Source organism: Panulirus ornatus, chromosome 30, assembly GCF_036320965.1.
Source record: "Panulirus ornatus isolate Po-2019 chromosome 30, ASM3632096v1, whole genome shotgun sequence".
Classification (NCBI taxonomy): Eukaryota; Metazoa; Arthropoda; class Malacostraca; order Decapoda; family Palinuridae; genus Panulirus; species Panulirus ornatus.
Genome location: NC_092253.1, coordinates 18,139,951 through 18,166,048, shown reverse-complemented (window position 1 = coordinate 18,166,048; position 26,098 = coordinate 18,139,951). Strand labels below are relative to the sequence as shown.

Below are 26,098 nucleotides of genomic sequence, written 5' to 3'. Positions count from 1 at the left end.
AGTTAGTAACCTTCCACAAGCAGAGTCCCTCATTACCATGTCACCACCACTATCCACTTGTGCATAACAATTTGGATGTAACACTTGTGGGCTACCCATGCTCTGAACCTCCCTTATGTCTATCATGTAATTAGCTTTTAACTCCCATGATTATCTAACTAGGATTGTCGCCCCGAGGCTAAAAAAAAAAAAAAAAAAAATAAAGATTAAAATAAAATGAGGCTTGTGTGACAAATCATTTGTCCACTAAAAAGTTGAGTTTGGAAGTTTTGTAGCGATCCACTGTCGACCCATAGTATCACCTCAACTGCGCTTTGACTCAGTAGCAGGTCACAGCGGGTAACTTCACCTGACCAACTAACTCACATGAAAAATGAGCTTGGTGGCTCAAGCTACTGCTGCACCTGTAGTATCACCCCATGACACCCACACTCCATGTTCGGCGGCGGTGGCAGGTCAAAAGTTGCTGCTATAATCATTCCTGACCCTTACCATATGAACCGCTCATACGGACCTCCCCTTCGTCCAACAGATGGGAAGAGGTCAGAACTTGCAACATGCGGGCTGCAACTTTTTAGATTCCGGTTGGGAGTAGCTTATCCTCCCAGACCACCTTCATGAACTGACATTCCTGACCCTTATATACATACCCTGGGCATCACCGCAGGGCGGGTAGTTAGGCAATCGACTGGCTCTAGACAACAAGTGTACCACTCCAGTACCTGAGGTCTTGACCAATGACACCAGACTAAAGCCGCCCTCAGGGCGCCTCCTCCGTCAGTAGAAGTCCCAGCGTGACTCCTGACGTTTCATCTTCCTGATAGGTTTCCTTGTGGTGCCACATTTCAAACATCCATCGCCCTGGTAGGTTTCCCTGTGGTGCCTCATCTCGGACGTCAACCTTCTGCAGGACTCGCGTGGGACATCACATCCGCCCGACAGGAGCAGAGGCTGTAGCAACAAGGGACACAGGGCCACGCCCGCGGCACTCTTGCAACTCTAGCACAGACTGGGAGCCACGGTACACTCCAGGAGCCTCAATACGCGCTCCTGCAGGAGTTCTACGTAGACTGAGCAGCCATGCACTTCTCCCATGTGCCCGTGTTTCAAGTGACATCCTGACCAGTATCTCGGAACCCCAGGCAAGCTTCTCTCATTACTCAAGCGATCTCACTTGACCCCTAAGGGCGTCCTTCCTCACCTAATCTTGCACCTCCACTATCTGGGTTATCTCTTCTTATGTACCTTAGCCAACATAACACTATTGTCGTTATTCTTGAGTGGTTTCAGTGTTTCTCGCAGTTACACCAATCCAAGAACCAGTAAGGTTCTTCAGTGGTTCAAGAAGGATGAAACACAAGTTAACCATGTCGGAAGAGACAGAATATCCGGTGCAGCAATAATGCACCTACACATTGTATGAGACGAAGTTTGTTAAGCACCCATTCAGAAACAGCCAACGCAAAATCTTCAGTTTCCTAATCATTCCGGTACTTTGTTAGATATTAAGCATACATACTTTTGTAGAGTTGATTAACAGTAAGAAAGATAGATAAAAATAAATCTGACACAATTGTATTTTTTTCAAATGACTTTGTATATTTCATTATGACACCCTACTGATCTTTCATGTTCAAGCAATCTCGATAACCTAATCCCCCTCCCCCTCCCCACATTTTCAAAATCCTGGATTCGCCCATTTAGAACAGTTCGACTCCTTAACTATTCTACAAAGATGACCCTCTCGGTCTTAGGTTTCTCTCACAAACACACACAACCCTGCAGCTTATTTCCATTAAGTTGATAATCATAAGGAAGCATTCTTTGTGTTCCATCCCTTCCGCTGTGTCCCACCATTTTTCACGGAGTTCCACCCTCATTTACTCAGGTTGAATTTCATGAATCATGTATCAGACCGTCAACACAGGATTCTGTCTGTCCCCTTGCGAGTTGATGCAATCCACTTCTCACTTTTCTCGACCTTTGTGTCATCTGCAGGTGCCTCTAAGGCTCTTGGTTTGGTTCGGATAAGCATTGGCCTGGATGGCCCCTTTTTATATAGTCCCGTGTGACGACTTGGTGAAGTTGAAGTTTAGGTTAGGTTAGTGTTAATATTGGTCTAGATTGCTCTCTTTACACCTTATCCTGGTGGCAACTTCATGATGGTGAAGTTGAACGTGAGGTTAGAAGTGAAGGTGAGGTTGTGGCTTAGGTTTGGGTGAACAATGACTGGATTTGCTCTTTTGTCGTATGTGCAGACTGTTCAATATTGGGAAACCGACGGCATGTGCACTTTCATTTGATAACATCATTCTGTATTACTGCTTTATGATCTGACATATTGTATGAGATGCATTATACATATATATCTGTACATCATCATGTTGATTAACATCCTCCCTGTGGTTGGGTGGACCATCGTTTCTATTCCCCTCTTTACTTAAACAATATGTTGGTATCAGTCTTCGAAATAATAAAATCCGAGTCAATTATTATTTTCTTAACGAAAGTCTGTATGTGTTGGTGAGCAAGATGAAGGTAAACCCATCATTTGGTTGTGGTAGTTATGTTGGTTGTTTAGGTGGAAGGTTTAGTTATAATGATGTGGATCCTCGGGTGATGTGTTGTAGGACACTTTGTTTACCCTACCGACGCTAAAATAAATGTTACGTGTAAGGTTAGTTATTCTTCAACTATTTATTCTTTATCTGGATAGTTGATTAGGATTTACGTTTAACTAAGAATCTCATTATTATTGCCTCGATTTCTCGTGATGTTGAAGAAAACGATCAGGTAATTGTATTGGGGGGCGGATGGAAAGTCTTAGGATGAAGGACCACGTTTTGATTATCATGGTATTGTGTAGTTAATGATTTAAACATTGACTCCATGTCACTATCTGTTTCCGGTGTGTTTAGGTATCAGCTTTTGAAGCAGTTGTGAAAGTTGTGGCATTTTTCTTAATTCGATGTGAAATGTATAGATAAAGAAATCGGCTGTTTATTTACAATTTGGATGGAAGGGTACTCAGTTCTTAATTGTATGTTTAATTTTATTTACAGTGGAAGTTCCTCGATATTTATTTCCTAATAACTATCGTAGTTCATATATAATTATTGGATTAATGGCATATTTCCATTTCAGCTCCGCATCGAAACAAACGTTTGAGTAATTCTGATACGTTTACAGGTTTAGTGTAGTATTTAGCCTTGAGAATGATTTTTGTGCAGCATGACTTAAGAACACCACATTCTACTCTACAGTCACAGATAAAGTAGTATTAGTGAGGCATTTGAATAACAGGAAAAATGTAGGTATATTTAATGTGATCGTAGGAGAGATACTTGGATAAAATCAACAGAACCTTTGAAAAACCTTACATAACTTCCCACAAAATATGCTTTCTTATTTTGAATTTTAATACTTTATTTTTGAATATTGAAGACACCAGTGACTGAGCTTAGCAGCAACTGCTGATAAATGTCGTCAGTGCATACACACAAACCCCCAATGGGTTAAGTGTCCATTTGTGCCACCATCCAAACTTCCTAAAAACCATCGTTCCATGATATCCCAGCAGCAAACAAAATTAATGTTACAACCTTTCTTCCATAAAGCTTGGGTGCTAGGAAGGTCAGGTTAAGTTTTCATATGTTCTTTTGTTAGCTTTTGCAAATGTTTAACCAACTTTTACATCAGTTAACCCGACATCTAACCTTTTTGTAACCTTTACTACTATCACCCAGTTTACTGACAGGATGAAATATAATGGTCTAAATTGGACCCCAGAGCTTGCATTCTTTTCTCCATACAGTACATTGCCATTTCGGAAAAAAAGCTCATTATGCAAGGCTAGTTTTAGTTCATTTCTAAAATGGTAGTTTACTGAACTAGAAAATTATACTCTACAAGAGTTTATGAATTAGATATTTTCCGGGCTTTTGCTTGGCGTGGAGCCTTTTTTTTTTTTATTATGATGATTAAGGGCTCTACCTCAGTCTCATAAGAGTATCAGTGATTTCATTTTGTTGTCATAGTATACGGTATTTATAGTAAATTGAAATTAAGGGAATGATGTGGAGACTTATTTTATGTTAAGATGTATGTGATAGTGGGGAGGTGTATGAAGCTTAGGGAAAACGTTGCACTAATTAGGTTGGTAGTAGGTGAAATACTAATAGAAATCTACAGAACATATAAAACTCCCACCAAGCCTTCTTTAACTACTAAGATTTGTATTAAATGAATAATGTGATGAGCTGCTGAGATGCAGCTCTGACCTATGCAGCTGAGACATCGACGTGTAATGTGTCACAGAGGTCAAGAATCCAGGCTGGGGAAATGAGCTATTTGAGAAGAGATGTGATAAAGAAAGAAATTGGAAGGTGTATGAGAGATGTGGTATGGCAGGGAATTCCAAAGGAATTGATTAGATGGAATAAAGAAAGAAATTAGAAGGTGTATGAGAGATGTGGTATGGCAAGGAATGCCAAGGGAATGAATTGTAGAGTGGGTGAAACATAACACTTGGAGATGGTTTGGGCCTTTGGAAAGAATACAAGACTGGAAGTTTACAAGGAGAGTGTATGACAGTACAATTAAAGGAGCTGGTGTAAGAGGAGGACAACCTCTGACATAGGGGAAATAGAGTGGAAGAGTACTGGAGGGAGAGAAATGGTGGAAGAATGTGTGGAATAGTGTATGTGAGGGAGACGTTTAAGGACAAGGAGAAGTGGAGACTTACTGTGGCCATCCCAAGATGGGAGTTCCTGAGGGCAATATGCATCAGAGATATAGATAGAAAGAATTCTTGGGGGTTGTGTACACTGACTAATTGTCAGGAGGGTGAATGTTGGCTCCATCAGATGCCAGGTGTATCGTTTATTTACATTTTGAAAAGTTGAAGTGGATAAATTCATGGAATGTGTCGTATATATTGACTTTATTACTGAAATCAAGATAATTCACAGTTACAGGGTTGGGGGTTCTTGTAGGTTTTGATGACTTTTACAAGTCTATCACATGCATATAAGTACTTAATCTCAGTTTCTTATGCATTCATCTTCCTTCCACTACCACTTGTCATAGCATGAAAAAAGAAATACTCCAAATCACATTTCTCTCTATAATGTTATTCTACATACAGTACAGTGAATACTTTCATTAAAAATGAAATCAGGGAAATTTCTAAGTGGCTGGGATGGTACCCATAATCTTCAAATATTTCTCATTTTGTTTTTCAGTGGCCTGGCTCTCTATGACTCCAAATTGTTTCTTTTGTAAAACAACAGATACCTATGAAGATATGCAATACAAATTATGAACCAGCAAAGCCAGATGAGTGCCATAGGGTTTGGTTCTGGGACCATTTACTCTTCTTGATTTTTATAAATGACTTACCTGAGGGAATGGAATCCTTCCTGAATATCTTTACAGATGCTGCAAAGGTCAAGAGGGAAGTGAAAAGCGAGTAGGACTTCATCAGCTTACAGTGGGACATAAGCAGACTCCAAAGTTGGTCTAAACATGGTTGATGATATTCAACCCAAGCAACAATAAAGAAAGGAGGATGGGAAAAGTAATAGACAACTTCAATTTGATTATCGTCTAGCAGGAAATATGCTTCAGGATTCTGTGAGAAGAACTTGGGAGTCATTATCTACTCTAACCTGTCGCTAGAGTCCCATATCAGCAGAATAGTGAGGGAGATAAACTTTCTGCTTACTAATATCAGAAGAGCTTTCATGGCTAAGGAAATATTTGGTAAGCTATTCATGTCCAGCATAAGGCCAAAACTCTAATATGCTTCTCAGGTTTGGTCATTACACCCACAGAAAAACAAAGTGCTAATAGAAAAGTTCCAGAGGAGGGATGCAAAAATGGTACCAGAATTAAGAGCTACATTTCAGGGAAAGGCTGGAGGCTTTAAGTTTACCCACTTTTGAATAGAGAGTGGTGACCTGATCACAACCTTTAAGTTTTTAAAAGAGATTGACAATGTGGACAGTGAACATTTATTTGAAAGATTTAGTGATAGAGCAGAGGACATAATATAGAATTAAGTAAGAAACTTGTTCAGGAGGAGGTAAAGCAATTCTTTTACAACATTAGAGTGTTGGATGAGTAGAACAGGGTGACATGGTTAATGCAAACAACATAAATAAGATAAATTTTTGAGGTTGTATGATATGTTCAAGAGATTGGGACTCCTGACATTAAAACTCCCTCCTTCTACAGTACAAATAGATTATACAAGTAGTTACAGGTGGATGTATCAGAAGAAGCTGTGTGCTATGTGGTTTATGAAAGTTGAATACAAAACATGAGTGTAAACTGTAAATTTTGGTTTGCAAAAAAGGAATTAAGAAATTAGTATCAGAATTTTAATGTGAAAAATTTGTATAAAAAGAACAGAACTAACATGAAAAATACAAAATGAAAAGCAATTATAAATGTTTAAGTGTATAAAAGTATATTACTAGTATTATGAATACTAGTAAACATTTATAATACTAGTAATATACTTTTATACACTTAAACATTTATAATTGTTTGCTTTTCATTTTGTATTTTTAATTTCATGTTAGTTCTGTTCTTTTTATACAAATTTTTCTCATTGAAATACTGATATTGATTTCCTGTTTCCTACTATCTGCCTGGTTATCAGGAGGGTTTGTGACGGCTGTATATAGAGCCAGCACTTCAGTGGGTGTCAACTTGCCCCCCTTAGACCCAGGTAGCTGTCTTTTCTTTCTGCCTTACCCACATGTGGCCTGCTGGCCATGACAACACTTGACTCACACAACTCATTCTTCGGAAATAGATTATCCTGTGGTGAGCACTATGTGCTAGCCCAACCTCTTGGCAAAATGGTAGGAGTGATAGATAGAGGTAGTTGGTAGGAAGATTTAGACAGAATCATTTGGTAGAAACTTAGTAATAGGTAGGAACATTAGGCAGGAGCATTAGGTGGGAGCTTGTGCAAGCACTGCTCTAAAGTTGCCATCTGCCATTGGCCTATTAAGGGTGAGCCACTAAAGGCTAAGAAGTGGGACTGGAGTTCACAAGTTATGGAGACCCTATTGCTGTGTCTACCCATTCAGGGATTTCCAGTTTATAACAAGCATCAGAGATATAGATAGACTGATAGAACTATATGGAAGTAAAAGGAACTTTAGACTAGAGATACAGAAATGACCTGTTTTTTTTAAAGACCTCAAAACCAAGGGAATATTGGGCTGCCTTGAATAATGTTAAATGAATGGCATTGATGTGGCTTTGGAGTCTACCAGTTATACTGAGGAGTAAAAGAGACAAGCGATTGAGGATGATGGCACTGAATGTGAATGGGATGATGAGAGGAAAAGGAGAGAGCTTGTGGAAAAGTTTATAAGTTATAGTTTGGATGTGCTGCAGACTAGGGAAACCCATATCCTTGGGAAGGGTGTATGGAGTGAAAATGAAAATCATGAATGCAGGTTATGAGAGGGCATGGAAGGAGTGGTATGGATGGGAGTGAATGAAAATTATCAGGAAAGGGGGGAAAAAGAGAAGTGCAATTAGAGAAATGTGGTTGTAATGGATGATACGAGTTTATCGTGATGATTGGTAAATGGGAAGTGCCTGGAGTAAATGAGATTGGAAGTTATCTTGTCAAGATGATTGGTAAATGGGGAGTGCCTAGAGTAAATGAGATTGGAAGTTATCTTGTGGATGTTTGTGCTGAGAGGCATGTATTTCTTGCAAACACATTTTTTTTTCAGCATAAGATAACTCACAGATATCCATGGATGAAGAATGATGGAAGAGAAGAGCAAGAGGCTGTAATTGACTGTGTGGAAGTGGATAAAAGATTGAGAAAGGCTGTGCTAGATGCTAGAGTCATGAGAGGATTCTTTGGATACTTTTACCATTTCATGGTTCTTGTGGGGTTAGTATCAGGGATAAGTGTAGGTATGTTGAGAGGAACAGTGGAGAGGTAAAAGTGTTGGCAAGAAAGAAGATGAATCAGTAAAAATGAAGAGAGGAGCATGAAAAGAGGGTGAAAGAAAGTTTAGATGGAAGTGCAGTGAATGTAGGGATGCAGTCATGTGTGAATGAGAAGCTAAAAACGTTTACAGAAAAACAATTTAAAGGTTGTATAATTAGTAGTTGGACACAAGGTCATGATATAGGAATGAAAAGGACTGCATGGTGGACAGAAGAGGTTAAAGATGCTGTGGAAGAGAAGGAAAAGGCATATGGTAAAATGCTCAAAAAGAATGCACCAGTGGAAGTTCAGCAGAGAAGGAGGGAAGAATATAAGATGTGTAAGCAGAATGTGAAGAAGCTGGTAGAGGAAAGCAAAGAAGGAGTAGGTGAAGGTTTTGGAAGGAAGTTGAGTGAAAGGTTTAGGGAAAATAAGAAATTTTACTGGAAGGAGGTGAAAAAGGATAGAGGTGGATGTAAGAGTGGAAATGTTAATGTGAGAAGTAAGGAAGGGGAGTTGCTGAATCAAAAGGAGGAAGTAAAGGGAAGATGTAACAAGAATTTTGGAGAAATGATGAATGTGGGAGAAGATGAGATAGCAGTTGTTACATGTGTGGATAAGAAGGATGGAAGGAAGAGGGTACAAGTGCAAAGGCCTATAAAAGGGAGGTAAAAAGGGTGATAATGAGGATGAAGGTAGGAAAGGCACCTGGATTGGATGAGGTTACAGCTGAAATGCTGAAGCATGGAGGAGAAAGTGTGACAAGAGTGGATGCGTCTCATACGTAATTCAGCATGGAAACAAGATTGTGCCTGAGGATTGGATGAAAGCTCTTATGGTTCCTTTATTCAATGGGAAAGATGCTGAGGATGTATTTAGCAATCACAGGGGAATAAGATTGTTAAGTATGCCAGGAAAAGGGTATGCAAGGATGTTAATTGATAGAGTGATGGAATGACTGAATGCAGAAGTGAGGTGCAGGAGGGTTTTAGGAAAGGGATGGGAAGTATGGATCCAATTTTTGTGGTGAAGATAACCATGGAAAATTATTTAGTGAAAGGTAAAAAGTTGTATGCAGCTTTATGGATCTAGAGAAACTGCTTGACAGAGTTGAGTGCCATGCTTTAAGGGTAAGTTATAGGGGGATGTATGGAGTAGGGGGAGAACTGTTGGATGGTTTGAAATCCTCTTGCAGCAGAACAAATGCATGTGTAAGAGTGGATGTAGAGCTGAGCAAAAGTTTCAGTATACTTGTGGGTGTGAGGCAGGGCTGTGTACTGTTACCGTGACTTCTTAATATTTATATACCTGAGGTAGGGAAGAAAGAATTCTACCTACATATTCCCAGCAAATTGTAGAAAGCGACTAAAGGAGTTGGGAGCGAGGGGCTGAATACCCTCCCTTCTTGTATTTCAATTTCTATAAGAGGAAACAAGAAGGAGCAAGACTGGAAGAGCTCATTCTCCTTGAAGGCTTCGAGTGAGTTGTCTTAATGTGTGTGGTTTTAACCAAGATGAGAAGAGAGGAGAGATAGGTAGAGCGTTTGAGGAAAGACACCTGGATGTTTCAGCTCTGCATGAAATAAACCTCAAGGGTAAAGGGGAAGAATTGTTTGGAAATGTCTTACGAGTAAAGTCAGGGTTTGGTGAGAGGACAGTAGCTAATGAAGGAGTAGCACTACTCCTAAAGCAGTAGTTGTGGGAGTGTGTGATAGAATGTAAAGAAGTAAATTCTAGATAAATGTGGATAAAACTGAAAGTGGAATGTGAGAGATGGGTGATTATTGAGAGGCAAGTGTTTTTCAGCAGTTTTAGTTCTTGAGACTGAGTATTAGTGATGGGTGATTTAAATGCAAAGGTAAGTAATGTGGCAGTTGAGGATATAATTGGTTTGCATGGGGTATTTTAGTGTTATGAATAGAAATGGTGAAGAGCTTGTGGAATTGTGTCCTGAAAAAAGACTGTTGATTGATAATATCTGGTTTAAAGAGTGATATACACAAGTATACATATGGTGAGGTGCCTGAGGATTGGCGGAATGCTTGCATAGTGCCATTGTACATAGGCAAAGGGGATAAGAGTGAGTGCTCAAATTACAGAGGTATAAGTTTGTTGAGTATTCCTGGTAAGTTATATGGGAGGGTATTGATTGAGAGGGTGAAGGCATGTACAGAACATCAGATTGGGGAAGAGCAGTATGGTTTCAGAAGTGGTAGAGGATGTGTGGATCAGGTGTTTGCTTTGAAGAATGTATGTGAGAAATACTTAGAAAAGCAAATGGAATTGTATGTAGCATTTATAGATCTGGAGAAGGCATATGATAGAGTTAATAGAGATGCTCTGTGGAAGGTACTAAGAGTATATGGTGTGGGAGGCAAGTTGTTAGAAGCCGTGAAAAGTTTTTATCAAGGATGTAAGGCATGTGTACGTGTAGGAAGAGAGGAAAGTGATTGGTTCTCAGTGAATGTAGATTTGTGGCAGGGGTGTGTGATGTCTCCATTGTTGTTTAATTTGTTTATGGATGGGGTTGTTAGGGAGGTGAATGCAAGAGTTTTGGAAAGAGGGGCAAGTATGCAGTCTGTTGTGGATGAGAGAGCTTGGGAAGTGTCAGTTGTTGTTCGCTGATGATACAGCGCTGGTGGCTGATTCATGTGAGAAACTGCAGAAGCTGGTGACTGAGTTTGGTAAAGTGTGTGGAAGAAGAAAGTTAAGAGTAAATGTGAATAAGAGCAAGGTTATTAGGTACAGTAGGGTTGAGGGTCAAATCAATTGGGAGGTAAGTTTGATTGGAGAAAAACTGGAGGTAAGTGAAGTGTTTTAGATATCTGGTAGTGGATCTGGCAGCGGATGGAACCATGGAAGCGGAAGTGAATCATAGGGTGGGGGAGGGGGCGAAAGTCCTGGGAGCCTTGAAGAATGTTTGGAAGTCGAGAACATTATCTCGGAAAGCAAAAATGGGTATGTTTGAAGGAATAGTGGTTCCAACAATGTTGTATGGTTAGAAGGCGTGGCCTATGGATAGAGTTGTGCACAGGAGGGTGGATGTGCTGGAAATGAGATGTTTGAGGACAATATGTGGTGTGAGGTGGTTTGATCAAGTAAGTAATGTAAGGGTAAGAGAGATGTGTGGAAATAAAAAGAGTGTGGTTGAGAGAGCAGAAGAGGGTGTTTTGAAATGGTTTTGTCACATGGAGAGAATGAGTGAGGAAAGATTGACCAAGAGGATATATGTGTCGGAGGTGCAGGGAACGAGGAGAAGTGGGAGACCTAATTGGAGGTGGAAAGATGGAGTGAAAAAGATTCTGAGTGATTGGGGCCTGAACATGCAGGAGGGTGAAAGGCGGGCAAGGAATAGAGTGAATTGGATCGATGTGGTATACTGGGGTCGACGTGCTGTCAATGGATTGAATCAGGGCATGTGAAGCATCTGGGGTAAACCATGGAAAGTTCTGTGGATGTGGAAAGGGATCTGTGGTTTCGGGCATTATTACTTGACAGATAGAGACTGAGTGCGAACGAATGGGGCCTTTGTTGTCTTTTCCTAGCGCTACCTTGCACACATGAGGGGAGAGGGGGATGTTATTCCATGTGTGGCGAGGTGGCAATGGGAATAAATAAGGGCAGACAGTGTGAATTATGTATATGTGTATATATGTATATGTCTATGTGTGTATATATATGTGTACATTGAAATGTATAGGTATGTATATTTGCGTGTGTGGACGTGTATGTATATACATTTGTATGGGGGTGGGTTGGGCCATTTCTTTCGTCTGTTTCCTTGCGCTACCTTGCAAACGCGGGAGACAGCGACAAAGCAAAATTTTAATAATAATAACATATGTAAGTAGGAGAGATGGTCATTGGGCATTATTAAATTACGTATTGATTATTAGTGAAAGAGAAGAGAGAGGCATTTGGACGATTTTTGCAGGGAAAAAATGCAATTGAGTGGGAGATGTATAAAAGAAAGAGACAGGAGGTCAAGAGAAAGGTGCAAGAGGTGAAAAAGAGGGCAAATGAGAGTTGGGGTGAGAGAGTATCATTAAATTTTAGGGAAAATAAAAAGATGTTCTGGAAGGAGGTAAATAAAGTGCGTAAGACAAGGGAGCAAATGGGAACTTTAGTGAAGGGTGCAAATGGGGAGGTGATAACAAGTAGTGGTGATGTGAGAAGGAGATGGAGTGAGTATTTTGAAGGTTTGTTGAATATGTTTGATGATAGAGTGGCAGATATAGGGTGTTTTGGTCGAGGTGGTGTGCAAAGTGAGAGGGTTAGGGAAAATGATTTGGTAAACAGAGAAGAGGTAGTAAAAGCTTTACGGAAGATGAAAGCTGGCAAGGCAGCAGGTTTGTATGGTATTGCAGTGGAATTTAATAAAAAAGGGGGTGACTGTATTATTGACTGGTTGGTAAGGTTATTTAATGTATGTATGACACATGGTGAGGTGCCTGAGGATTGGCGGAGGGAACGAGGAGAAGTGGGAGACCAAATTGGAGGTGGAAAGATGGAGTGAAAAAGATTTTGTGTGATCGGGGCCTGAACATGCAGGAGGGTGAAAGGAGGGCAAGGAATAGAGTGAATTGGATCGATGTGGTATACCGGGGTTGACGTGCTGTCAGTGGATTGAATCAGGGCATGTGAAGCGTCTGGGGTAAACCATGGAAAGCTGTGTAGGTATGTATATTTGCGTGTGTGGACGTATGTATATACATGTGTATGGGGGTGGGTTGTGCCATTTCGTCTGTTTCCTTGCGCTACCTCGCAAACGCGGGAGACAGCGACAAAGCAAAAAAAAAAAAAAAGAAAAAAAAAAATTAATTGACACATATGTAAAGGAGAGACTTTTGAATGTAAATGTCCTGAGAGGGGCAGCTGGTGGGATGTCTGATCATTATCTTGAGAGGTGAGGGTGAAGATTGGTAGAGGTTTTTGAAAAAGAAGAGATAGTGCCAAGGAGAAGAGAGTGGTGAGAGTAAGTGTGCTTGAAAAGGAGACTTATGTGTAGAAATACCAGCAAAAATTGAGTTTAATTGGCAAAATGTGAGAGCAAATGAAGTGAGAGGAGTAGATTAGGAATGGGAGTTATTTATGGAAGCAATAATGGCATGTGCAAGAGATGTATATGGTTTGCTGGTGGGAGGTGGGCAGATTAGAAAGAGTAGTGAGTGGTGGTATGAAGATGTTCAGTTGCTAGTGAAGAAGAAAAGAAAGGGATTTGGGTCGTACTTACAGGGAAGGAGTGAAAATGTGTCAAAGACGAAGATGAATGGGTTGAAAAAGAGTGCAAATGAGAGTTGGGGTGAGAAAGGATCATTAACTGTAGGGAGCATAAAAAGATTTTTTGGAAAGAGGTAAATAATGTTTGAAAGACAAGAGAACAAATTGGGGCATTGGGGAAGGGGGCAAAAGGGAAAGTGATAATAGGTAATGATGAAGTGAGGAGAAGATGGAGAGTATTTTGAAGGATTTATAAATGTCTTTGGTGATAGAGTGGCAGATGTAAGATGTTTTGGAGTGGGAGGTATGCAGAATGAGTGAGCCATAGAGAGTGGTTTGGTGAAGAGAGAAGAGGTGGTGAAAGCCTTGTGTAATATGAAATCTGGCAAGGCAGCTGGAGTAGATGTTATTGCTGTTGAATTATTAAGAAAGGGAGTGATTGTGTTCTTGATTGGTTGGTAAGGATATTCATTGTGTGTATGAATAATGATAATGTGACAGAAGATTGGCAGAATGCATGTTTAGTCCTATTTTATAAAAGCATGAGGGATAAAGGTGAGTGTTCAAATACAGAGGTATAAGTTTGTTTGGTATACCTGGTAAGTTGTATGGGAGGGTATTGATTGATAACATCAGACTGGGGAGGAATAATGTGGTTTAAGAAGTGGTAGAGGATGTGTAGAGCAGGTGTGTGCTTTGAAGAATATGTGCAAGAAATACTAAGAAAAACAGATGGGTTTGTATGTGGCATTTATTGATCTGGAGAAGGCATATGATAGGGTTGATAGAGATGCTTTGTGGAAGGTCTTAAGAATATATGGTGTGGAAGGTAAGCTGCTGGAAGTGAAAAGTTTTCATCAGGAATGTAAGGCACGTGTATTAGTAGGAAAAAAGGAGAGTGAATAGTTCCCAGGAATATGTGATGTCACCATAGTTGTTTAATTTGTTTATGGATACAGTGTTTAGGGAGGTAGAGCAAGATTCTTGGAGAGAGGTGAGTATGCAGTCTGTTGGGGATGAGAGGGCCTGGGAAGCAAGTCAGTTGTTGTTTGGCAATGATGCAGCACTAGTGCCTGATTCAAGGTAGAAACTTAGAAGTTGGTGACTGAGTTAGGAAAAGCTTGTGAAAGGAGAAAGTTGAGAATACATGGGAGTAAAAGCTAGGTTCTTAGGTTCAACAGGACTGGGGGACAAGTTAGTTTGGATGTAAGTTTGAATGGAGAAAAATTGGAGAAAATTAATTGTTTTGCATATCTGGCATTGGACTTGGCAGTGAATGAGACCATGGAAGTGGAAGAGTCACAGAGTCGGGGAGGGGGCAAAGGTTCTTGGAGTTATGAGTAATGGGTATGTTTGAAGAAATAGTAGTACCAGCAATGTTATGTGGTTGCAAGGATTGGGCTTTATATAGGGTTGTGCAAAGGAGGGTGGATGTGTTGGAAATGAAATGTTTGTGGACAATAAGTGGTGTAAGGTGGTTTGATCAAGTAAAAATGAAAGGGTAGGAGAGATGTATGGTAATAAAGAGTGAATATGTACATGTGTATAGATGTATATGTCTGTGTATGTATATGTATGTATACATGGAAATGTATATGTATGTATATGTGCAAGTATGGGCGTTTATGTATACACGTGTGTATACATGTTGTATGGTTGTGAGGCGTGGGCTATGGATAGAGTTGTGCGCAGAAGGGTGGATGTGCTGGAAATGAGATGTTTGAGGTCAATATGTGGTGTGAGGTGGTTTCATCGGGTAAGTAATAATAGGGTAAGAGAGATGTGTGGTAACAAAAAGAGTGTGGTTGAGAGAGCAGAAGAGGGTGTTTTGAAATGGTTTGGTCACATGGAGAGAATGAGTGAGGAAAGATTGACCAAGAGGATATATGTGTCAGAGGTGGAGGGAACGAGGAGAAGTGGGAGACCAAATTGGAGGTGGAAAGATGGAGTGAAAAAGATTTTGAGTGATCGGGGCCTGAAGATGCAGGACGGTGAAAGGCATGCAAGGAATAGAGTGAATTGGAACGATGTGGTATACTTGGGTCGACGTGCTGTCAATGGATTGAACCAGGGCATGTGAAGCATCTGGGGTAAGCCATGGAAACTTCTGTGGGGCCTGGATGTGGAAAGGGAGCTGTGGTTTCGAAGCATTATTACATGACAGCTAGAGACTGAGTGTGAACGAATGTGGCCTTTGTTGTCTTTCCTGGTGCTACCTCGCACACATGAGGGGGGAGGGGGATGTTATTCCATGTGTGGTGAGGTGGCGATGGGAATGAATAAAGGCAGACAGTATGAATCATCTACATGTGTATATATGTATATGTCTGTGTGTGTATATATATGTATACATTGAGATGTATAGGTATGTATATTTGCGTGTGTGTACGTGTATGTATATACATGTGTATGTGGGTGGGTTGGACCATTCTTTCGTCTGTTTCCTTGTGCTACCTTGCTAACGCGGGAGACAGCGACAAAGCAAAAAAAAATTTTTTTTTTTTTTTGCTTTGTCGTTGTCTCCCGCATTTGCGAGGTAGCGCAAGGAAACAGACGAAAGAAATGGCACAACCCACCCCCATACACATGTATATACACATGTCCACACATGCAAATATACATACCTACACAGCTTTCCAATGTTTACCCCAGACGCTTCACATGCCCTGATTCAATCCACTGACAGCACGTCAACCCCGGTATACCACATCGATCCAATTCACTCTATTCCTTGCCCTCCTTTCACACTCCTGCATCTTCAGGCCCCGATCACTCAAAATCTTTTTCACTCCATCTTTCCACCTCCAAATTGGTCTCCCACTTCTCTTTGTTCCCTCCACCTCAGACACATATATCCTCTTTGTCAATCTTTCCTCACTCATTCTCTTCATGTGACAAAACCATTTCAAAACACCCTCTTCTGCTCTCTCAACCACACTCTTTTTATTTCCACACATCTCTCTTACCCTTACATTACTTACTTGATCAAACCACCTCACACCACATATTGTCCTCAAACATCTCATTTCCAGCACATCCACCCTCCTGCGCACAACTCTATCCATAGCCCACGCCCCGCAACCATACAACATTGTTGGAACCACTATTCCTTCAAACATAGCCATTGTTGCTTTCAGAGATAATGTTCTTGACTTCCAAACATTCTTCAAGGCTCCCAGAATTTTTGCCCCCTCCCCCACCCTATGATTCACTTCCGCTTCCATGGTTCCATCCGCTGCCAGATCCACTCCCAGATATCTAAAACACTTTACTTCCTCCAGTTTTTCTCCATTCAAACTTACCTCCCAGTTGACTTGACCCTCAACCCTTCTGTACCTAATAACCTTGCTCTTGTTCACATTTACTCCTAACTTTCTTCTTTCACACACTTTACCAAACTCAGTCACCAGGTTCTGCAGTTTCTCACATGAATCAGCCACCAGCACTGTGTCATCAGTGAACAACAACTGACTCACTTTCAAAGCTCTCTCATCCAGAACAGACTGCATACTTGCCCCTCTTTCCAAGACTCTTGCATTCACCTCCCTAACAACCCCATCCATAACAAATTAAACAACCATGGAGACATCACACACCCCTGCCGCAAACCTACATTCACTGAGAACCAATCACTTTCCTCTCTTCCTACACGTACACATGCCTTACATCCTCGATCAAAACTTTTCACTGCTTCTAACAACTTGCCTCCCACACCATATATTCTTAATACCTTCCACAGAGCATCTCTCTCAATTCTATCATGTGCTTTCTCGAGATCCATAAATGCTACATACAAATCCATTTGCTTTTCTAAGTATTTCTCATACATTCGTCAAAGCAAACACCTGATCCACACATCCTCTACCTCTTCTGAAACCACACTGCTCTTCCCCAATCTGATGCTCTGTACATGCCTTCACCCTCTCAATCAATACCCTCCCATATAATTTACCAGGAATGCTCAACAAACTTTTACCTCTGTAATTTGAGCACTCACTCTTATCCCCTTTGCCTTTGTACAATGGCACTATGCACGCATTCCGCCAATCCTCAGGCACCTCACCATGAGTCATACATACATTAAATAACCTTACCAACCAGCCAACAATACAGTCACCCCCTTTTTTAATAAATTCCACTGCAATACCATCCAAACCTGCTGCCTTGCCAGCTTTCATCTTCCGCAAAGCTTTTACTACCTCTTCTCTGTTTACCAAATCATTTTCCCTAACCCTCTCACTTTGCACACCACCTCGACCAAAACACCCTATATCTGCCACTCTATCATCAAACACATTCAACAAACCTTCAAAATACTCACTCGATCTCCTTCTCACATCACCACTACTTGTTATCACCTCCCCATTTGCGCCCTACACTGAAGTTCCCATTTGCTCCCTTGTCTTACGCACTTTATTTACCTTTTTCCAGAACATCTTTTTTATTTTTTTTTTTTTTTTTTTTTTTTTTTTTTTTTTAATTTTCCAAAAGAAGGAACAGAGAAGAGGGCCAGGTGAGGATATTCCCTCAAAGGCCCAGTCCTCTATTCTTAACGCTACCTCGCTATCGCGGGAAATAGCGAATAGTTTGAAAAAAAAAAAAAATATACATATATATATATATATATATATATATATCCATATATATATATGGATAGGGGAGAAAGAATACTTCCCACGTATTCCCTGCGTGTCGTAGAAGGCGACTAAAAGGGAAGGGAGCGGGGGGCTGGAAATCCTCCCCTCTCGTTTTTTTTTTTTTTCCAAAAGAAGGAACAGAGGAGAGGTCCAGGTGAGGATATTCCCTCAAAGGCCCAGTCCTCTGTTCTTAACGCTACCTCGCTATTGCGGGAAATAGCGAATAGTATGAAAAAAAAAAATGGATTTGTATGTAGCATTTATGGATCTGGAGAAGGCATATGATAGAGTTGATAGAGATGCTCTGTGGAAGGTATTAAGAATATATGGTGTGGGAGGCAAGTTGTTAGAAGCAGTGAAAAGCTTTTATCGAGGATGTAAGGCATGTGTACGTGTAGGAAGAGAGGAAAGCGATTGGTTCTCAGTGAATGTAGGTTTGCGGCAGGGGTGTGTGATGTCTCCATGGTTGTTTAATTTGTTTATGGATGGGATTGTTAGTGAGGTGAATGCAAGAGTTTTGGAAAGAGGGGCAAGTATGAAGTCTGTTGTGGATGAGAGAGCTTGGGAAGTGAGTCAGTTGTTGTTCGCTGATGATACAGCACTGGTGGCTGATTCATGTAAGAAACTGCAGAAGCTGGTGACTGAGTTTGGTAAAGTGTGTGAAAGAAGAAAGTTAAGAGTAAATGTGAATAAGAGCAAGGTAATTAGGTACAGTAGGGTTGAGGGTCAAGTCAATTGGGAGGTAAGTTTGAATGGAGAAAAACTGGAGGAAGTAAAGTGTTTTAGATATCTGGGAGTGGATCTGGCAGCGGATGGAACCATGGAAGCGGAAGTGGATCATAGGGTGGGGGAGGGGGCGAAAATTCTGGGAGCCTTGAAGAATGTATGGAAGTCGAGAACATTATCTCGGAAAACAAAAATGGGTATGTTTGAAGGAATAGTGGTTCCAACAATGTTGTATGGTTGCGAGGCGTGGGCTATGGATAGAGTTGTGCGCAGGAGGATGGATGTGCTGGAAATGAGATGTTTGAGGACAATGTGTGGTGTGAGGTGGTTTGATCGAGTAAGTAACGTAAGGGTAAGAGAGATGTGTGGAAATAAAAAGAGCGTGGTTGAGAGAGCAGAAGAGGGTGTTTTGAAATGGTTTGGGCACATGGAGAGAATGAGCGAGGAAAGATTGACCAAAAGGATATATGTGTCGGAGGTGGAGGGAACGAGGAGAAGTGGGAGACCAAATTGGAGGTGGAAAGATGGAGTGAAAAAGATTTTGAGTGATCGGGGCCTGAACATGCAGGAGGGTGAAAGGAGGGCAAGGAATAGAGTGAATTGGATCGATGTGGTATACCGGGGTTGACGTGCTGTCAGTGGATTGAATCAAGGCATGTGAAGCGTCTGGGGTAAACCATGGAAAGCTGTGTAGGTATGTATATTTGCGTGTGTGGACGTATGTATATACATGTGTATGGGGGTGGGTTGGGCCATTTCTTTCGTCTGTTTCCTTGCGCTGATGATACAGCGCTGGTGGCTGATTCATGTGAGAAACTGCAGAAGCTGGTGACTGAGTTTGGTAAAGTGTGTGAAAGAAGAAAGTTAAGAGTAAATGTGAATAAGAGCAAGGTAATTAGGTACAGTAGGGTTGAGGGTCAAGTCAATTGGGAGGTAAGTTTGAATGGAGAAAAACTGGAGGAAGTAAAGTGTTTTAGATATCTGGGAGTGGATCTGGCAGCGGATGGAACCATGGAAGCGGAAGTGGATCATAGGGTGGGGGAGGGGGCGAAAATCCTGGGAGCCTTGAAGAATGTGTGGAAGTCGAGAACATTATCTCGGAAAGCAAAAATGGGTATGTTTGAAGGAATAGTCAGTGGATTGAATCAAGGCATATGAAGCGTCTGGGGTAAACCATGGAAAGCTGTGTAGGTATGTATATTTGCGTGTGTGGACGTATGTATATACATGTGTATGGGGGTGTGTTGGGCCATTTCTTTTGTCTGTTTCCTTGCGCTACCTCGCAAACGCGGGAGACAGCGACAAAGCAAAAAGAATATATATATATATATATATATATATATATATATATATATATATATATTGGAAAGGATCACAATTTTGCGCATGATCAAGATATTCCTATGAGTCCACGGGTAAAATGAAACACGAAAAGTTCCCAAGTGCACTTTCGTGTAATAATCACATCATCAGGGGAGTCACAAGAGAGGAATATAACAGTCAGTTGATGTACATCGAAGAGACGAAGCTAGGACCAAATGGCATCGTAGCTTCGTCTCTTCGATGTATATCAACTGACTGTTATATTCCTCTCTTGTGTCTCCCCTGATGATGTGATTATTACACGAAAGTGCACTTGGGAACTTTTCGTGTTTCATTTTCCCTGTGGACTGATAATACAGCGCTGGTGGCTGATTCATGTGAGAAACTGCAGAACCTGGTGACTGAGTTTGGTAAAGTGTGTGAAAGAAGAAAGTTAAGAGTAAATGTGAATAAGAGCAAGGTTATTAGGTACAGTAGGGTTGAGGGTCAAGTCAATTGGAAGGTAAGTTTGAATGGAGAAAAACTGGAGGAAGTAATGTGTTTTAGATATCTGGGAGTGGATCTGGCAGCGGATGGAACCATGGAAGCGGAAGTGGATCATAGGGTGGGGGAGGGGGCGAAAATCCTGGGAGCCTTGAAGAATGTGTGGAAGTCGAGAACATTATCTCGGAAAGCAAAAATGGGTATGTTTGAAGGAATAGTGGTTCCAACAATGTTGTATGGTTGCGAGGCGTGGGCTATGGATAGAGTTGTGCGCAGGAGGGTGGATGTGCTGGAAATAAGATGTTTGAGGACAATGTGTGGTGTGAGGTGGTTTGATCGAGTAAGTAACGTAAGGGTAAGAGAGATGAGTGGAAATAAAAAGAGCGTGGTTGAGAGAGCAGAAGAGGGTGTTTTGAAATGGTTTGGGCACATGGAGAGAATGAGCGAGGAAAGATTGACCAAAAGGATATATGTGTCGGAGGTGGAGGGAACGAGGAGAAGTGGGAGACCAAATTGGAGGTGGAAAGATGGAGTGAAAAAGATTTTGTGTGATTGGGGCCTTAACATGCAGGAGGGTGAAAGGAGGGCAAGGAATAGAGTGAATTGGATCGATGTGGTATACCGGGGTTGACGTGCTGTCAGTGGATTGAATCAAGGCATGTGAAGCGTCTGGGGTAAACCATGGAAAGCTGTGTAGGTATGTATATTTGCTTGTGTGGACGTGTATGTATATACATGTGTATGGGGATGGGTTGGGCCATTTCTTTCGTCTGTTTCCTTGCGCTACCTCGCAAATGTGGGAGACAGTGACAAAGCAAAAAAAAGAAAAAAGAAATATATATATATATATATATATATATATATATATATATATATATATATATATATATATATATATTATTTTTTATTTTTTTTATTTATTATACTTTGTCGCTGTCTCCCGCGTTTGCGAGGTAGCGCAAGGAAACAGACGAAAGAAATGGCCCCAACCCCCCCCCCCCCGCCATACACATGTATATACATACGTCCACACACGCAAATACACATACCTACACAGCTTTCCATGGTTTACCCCAGACGCTTCACATGCCTTGATTCAATCCACTGACAGCACGTCAACCCCGGTATACCACATCGCTCCAATTCACTCTATTCCTTGCCCTCCTTTCACCCTCCTGCATGTTCAGGCCCCGATCACACAAAATCTTTTTCACTCCATCTTTTCACCTCCAATTTGGTCTCCCTCTTCTCCTCGTTCCCTCCACCTCCGACACATATATCCTCTTGGTCAATCTTTCCTTACTCATTCTCTCCATGTGCCCAAACCACTTCAAAACACCCTCTTCTGCTTTCTCAACCACGCTCTTTTTATTTCCACACATCTCTCTTACCCTTACGTTCTCACTCGATCAAACCGCCTCACACCACACATTGTCCTCAAACATCTCATTTCCAGCACATCCATCCTCCTGCGCACAACTCTATCCATAGCCCACGCCTCGCAACCATACAACATTGTTGGAACCACTATTCCTTCAAACATACCCATTTTTGCTTTCCGAGATAATGTTCTCGACTTCCACACATTCTTCAAGGCCCCCAGAATTTTCGCCCCCTCCCCCACCCTATGATCCACTTCCGCTTCCATGGTTCCATCCGCTGCCAGATCCACTCCCAGATATCTAAAACACTTCACTTCCTCCAGTTTTTCTCCATTCAAACTCACCTCCCAGTTGACTTGACCCTCAACCCTACTGTACCTAATAACCTTGCTCTTATTCACATTTACTCTTAACTTTCTTCTTCCACACACTTTACCAAACTCAGTCACCAGCTTCTGCAGTTTCTCACATGAATCAGCCACCAGCGCTGTATCATCAGCGAACAACAACTGACTCACTTCCCAAGCTCTCTCATCCCCAACAGACTTCATACTTGCCCCTCTTTCCAAAACTCTTGCATTTACCTCCCTAACAACCCCATCCATAAACAAATTAAACAACCATGGAGACATCACACACCCCTGCCGCAAACCTACATTCACTGAGAACCAATCACTTTCCTCTCTTCCTACACGTACACATGCCTTACATCCTCGATAAAAACTTTTCACTGCTTCTAACAACTTTCCTCCCACACCATATATTCTTAATACCTTCCACAGAGCATCTCTATCAACTCTATCATATGCCTTCTCCAGATCCATAAATGCTACATACAAATCCATTTGCTTTTCTAAGTATTTCTCACATACATTCTTCAAAGCAAACACCTGATCCACACATCCTCTACCACTTCTGAAACCACACTGCTCTTCCCCAATCTGATGCTCTGTACATGCCTTGACCCTCTCAATCAATACCCTCCCATATAATTTACCAGGAATACTCAACAAACTTATACCTCTGTAATTTGAGCACTCACTCTTATCCCCTTTGCCTTTGTACAATGGCACTATGCACGCATTCCGCCAATCCTCAGGCACCTCACCATGAGTCATACATACATTAAATAACCTTACCAACCAGTCAACAATACAGTCACCCCCTTTTTTAATAAATTCCACTGCAATACCATCCAAACCTGCTGCCTTACCGGCTTTCATCTTCCGCAAAGCTTTCACTACCTCTTCTCTGTTTACCAAATCATTTTCCCTAACCCTCTCACTTTGCACACCACCTCGACCAAAACACCCTATATCTGCCACTCTATCATCAAACACATTCAACAAACCTTCAAAATACTCACTCCATCTCCTTCTCACATCACCACTACTTGTTTTCACCTCCCCATTTGCGCCCTTCACTGAAGTTCCCATTTGCTCCCTTGTCTTACGCACTTTATTTACCTCCTTCCAGAACATCTTTTTATTCTCCCTAGAATTTAATGATACTCTCTCACCTCAACCCTCATTTGCCCTTTTTTTCACCTCTTGCACCTTTCTCTTGACCTCCTGTCTCTTTCTTTTATATATCTCCCACTCAATTGCATTTTTTCCCTGCAAAAATCGTCCAAATGCCTCTCTCTCTTCTCTTTCACTAATACTCTTACTTCTTCATCCCACCACTCACTACCCTTTCTAATCAACCCACCTCCCACTCTTCTCATGCCACAAGCATCTTTTGTGCAATCCATCACTGATTCCCTAAATACATCCTATTCCTCCCCCACTCCCCTTACTTCCTTTGTTCTCACCTTTTTCCATTCTGTACTCAGTCTCTCCTGGTACTTCCTCACACAGGTCTCCTTCCCAAGCTCACTTACTCTCACCACCCTCTTCACCCCAACATTCACTCTTCTTTTCTGAAAACCCATACAAATCTTCACCTTAGCCTCCACAAGATAATGATCAGACATCCCTCCAGTTTCACCTCTCAGCACATTAACATCCAAAAGTCTCTCTTTCGCACGCCTGTCAATTAACACGTAATCCAGTAACGCTCTCTGGCCATCTCTCCTACTTACATAAGTATACTTATGTATATCTCGCTTTTTAAACCAGGTATTCCCAATCATCAGTCCTTTTTCAGCACATAAATCTACAAGCTCTTCACCATTTCCATTTACAACACTGAACACCCCATGTATACCAATTATTCAAATTGCATTCAAATCACCCATCACTATAACCCGGTCTCGTGCATCAAAACCACTAACACACTCATTCAGCTGCTCCCAAAACACTTGCCTCTCATGATCTTTCTTCTCATGCCCAGGTGCATATGCACCTGGGCATGAGATATATATATATATATATATATATATATATATATATATATATATATATTTTATCCCTGGGGATAGGGGAGAAAGAATACTTCCCATGTATTTCCTGCTTGTCGTAGGAGACGACTAAAAGTGGAGGGAGTGGGGGGCTGGAAATCCTCCCCTCTCGCTTTTTTTTTTAATTTTCCAAAAGAAGGAACAGAGAAGGGGTGCAGGTGAGGATATTCCCTCAAAGGCCCAGTCCTCTGTTCTTAACGGTACCTCGCTAACATGGGAAATGGCAAATAGTTTGAAAGAAAAAGAAAGATATATATATTTATTTATTTATTTTGCTTTGTCGTCTCCTGCATTAGCGAGGTAAACCAAGGAAACAAATGAAAAAATGGCCCAACCGACCCATATACACAAGTATATACATACACGTCCACATATACAAATCTACATACCTATACATCTCAACGTATACATATATATACACTCACAGACATATACATAAATACATATGTACAAAATTCATACTGTCTGCCTTTATTCAATCCCATCGCCACCCCGCCACACATGAAATAAAACCCCTCTCCCCCCTCATGTGTGCGAGTTAGTGCTAGGAAAAGACAACAAAGGCCACATTCGTTCACACTCAGTCTCTAGCTGTCATGTAATAATGCACCAAAACCACAGCTCCCTTTCCACATCCAGGCCCCACACAACTTTCCATGGTTTACCCCAGATGCTTCACATGCCCTGGTTCAATCCATTGACAGCACGTCGAACCCGGTATACCACATCGTTCCAATTCACTCTATTCCTTGCACGCCTTTCACCCTCCTGCATGTTCAGGCCCTGATCACTCAAAATCTTTTTCACTCCATCTTTCCACCTCCAATTTAGTCTCCCAATTCTCCTTATTCCCTCTACCTCTGACACATGTATCCTCTTTGTCAGTCTTTCCTCACTCATTCTCTCCTTGTGACCAAACCATTACAAAACACCCTCTTCTGCTATCTCAACCACACTTTTTTTTATTACCACACATCTCTCTTACTTTATTATTACTTACCCGATCAAACCACCTCACACCTTATATTGTCATCAAACATCTCATTTCCAGCACATCACCCTCCTGCGCATAACTCTATCTATAGCCCACGCCTCGCAACCATGTAGCAATGTTGGAACCACTATTCCTTTAAACATACCCATTTTTGCTTTCGGAGATAATGTTCTCGACTTCCACACATTCTTCAACAGTCCCAGAACTTTCGCCCCCTCCCCCACCCTATGATTCACTTCTGCTTACATGGATCCATCCACTGCCAAATCCACTCCCGGATATCTAAAACACTTCACTTACCTCCTCCAGTTTTTCTCCATTCAAACTTACCTCCCAATTGACTTGTCTCTCAACCCTACTGTACCTAATAACCTTGCTTTTATTCACATTTACTCTCAGCTTTCTTCTTTCACACACTTTACCAAACTCAGTCACCAGCTTCTGCAGTTTCTCACACGAATCAACTACCAGCGCAGTATCATCAGCGAACAACAACTGACTCACTTCCCAAGCTCTCTCATCCACAACAGACTGCATAGTTGCCCCTCTTTCCAAAACTCTTGCATTCACCTCCCTAACAACCCCATCCATAAACAAATTAAACAACCATGGAGACATCACACACCCCTGCCATAAACCAACATTCACTGAGAACCAATCACTTTCCTCTCTTCCTACACGTACACATGCCTTACATCCTCGATAAAAACTTTTCACTGCTTCTAACAACTTGCCTCCCACACCATATATTCTTAATACCTTATGCAGAGCATCTCTCTCAACTCTATCATGTGCCTTCTCCAGATCCATAAATGCTACATACAAATCCATTTGCTTTTCTAAGTATTTCTCACCTACATTCTTCAAAGCAAACACCTGATCCACACATCCTCTACCACTTCTGAAACCACACTGCTTTTCCCCAGTCTGATGCTCTGTACATGCCTTCAACCTCTCCATCAAT

General features: G+C 41.4%; 1 protein-coding gene across 1 annotated transcript in view; it reads left to right on the top strand.

Annotated features, from left to right (window-relative positions):
- The first annotated feature begins 2,606 nt into the window (after positions 1-2,606).
- Positions 2,607-26,098, top strand: part of LOC139758526 (uncharacterized) — a 78,448-nt gene continuing 54,956 nt past the window's right edge. The window contains exon 1 of the mRNA XM_071680046.1: positions 2,607-2,677. The gene's annotated coding sequence lies outside the window, so the exon portion shown is untranslated. The remainder of the gene's footprint in view (positions 2,678-26,098) is intronic.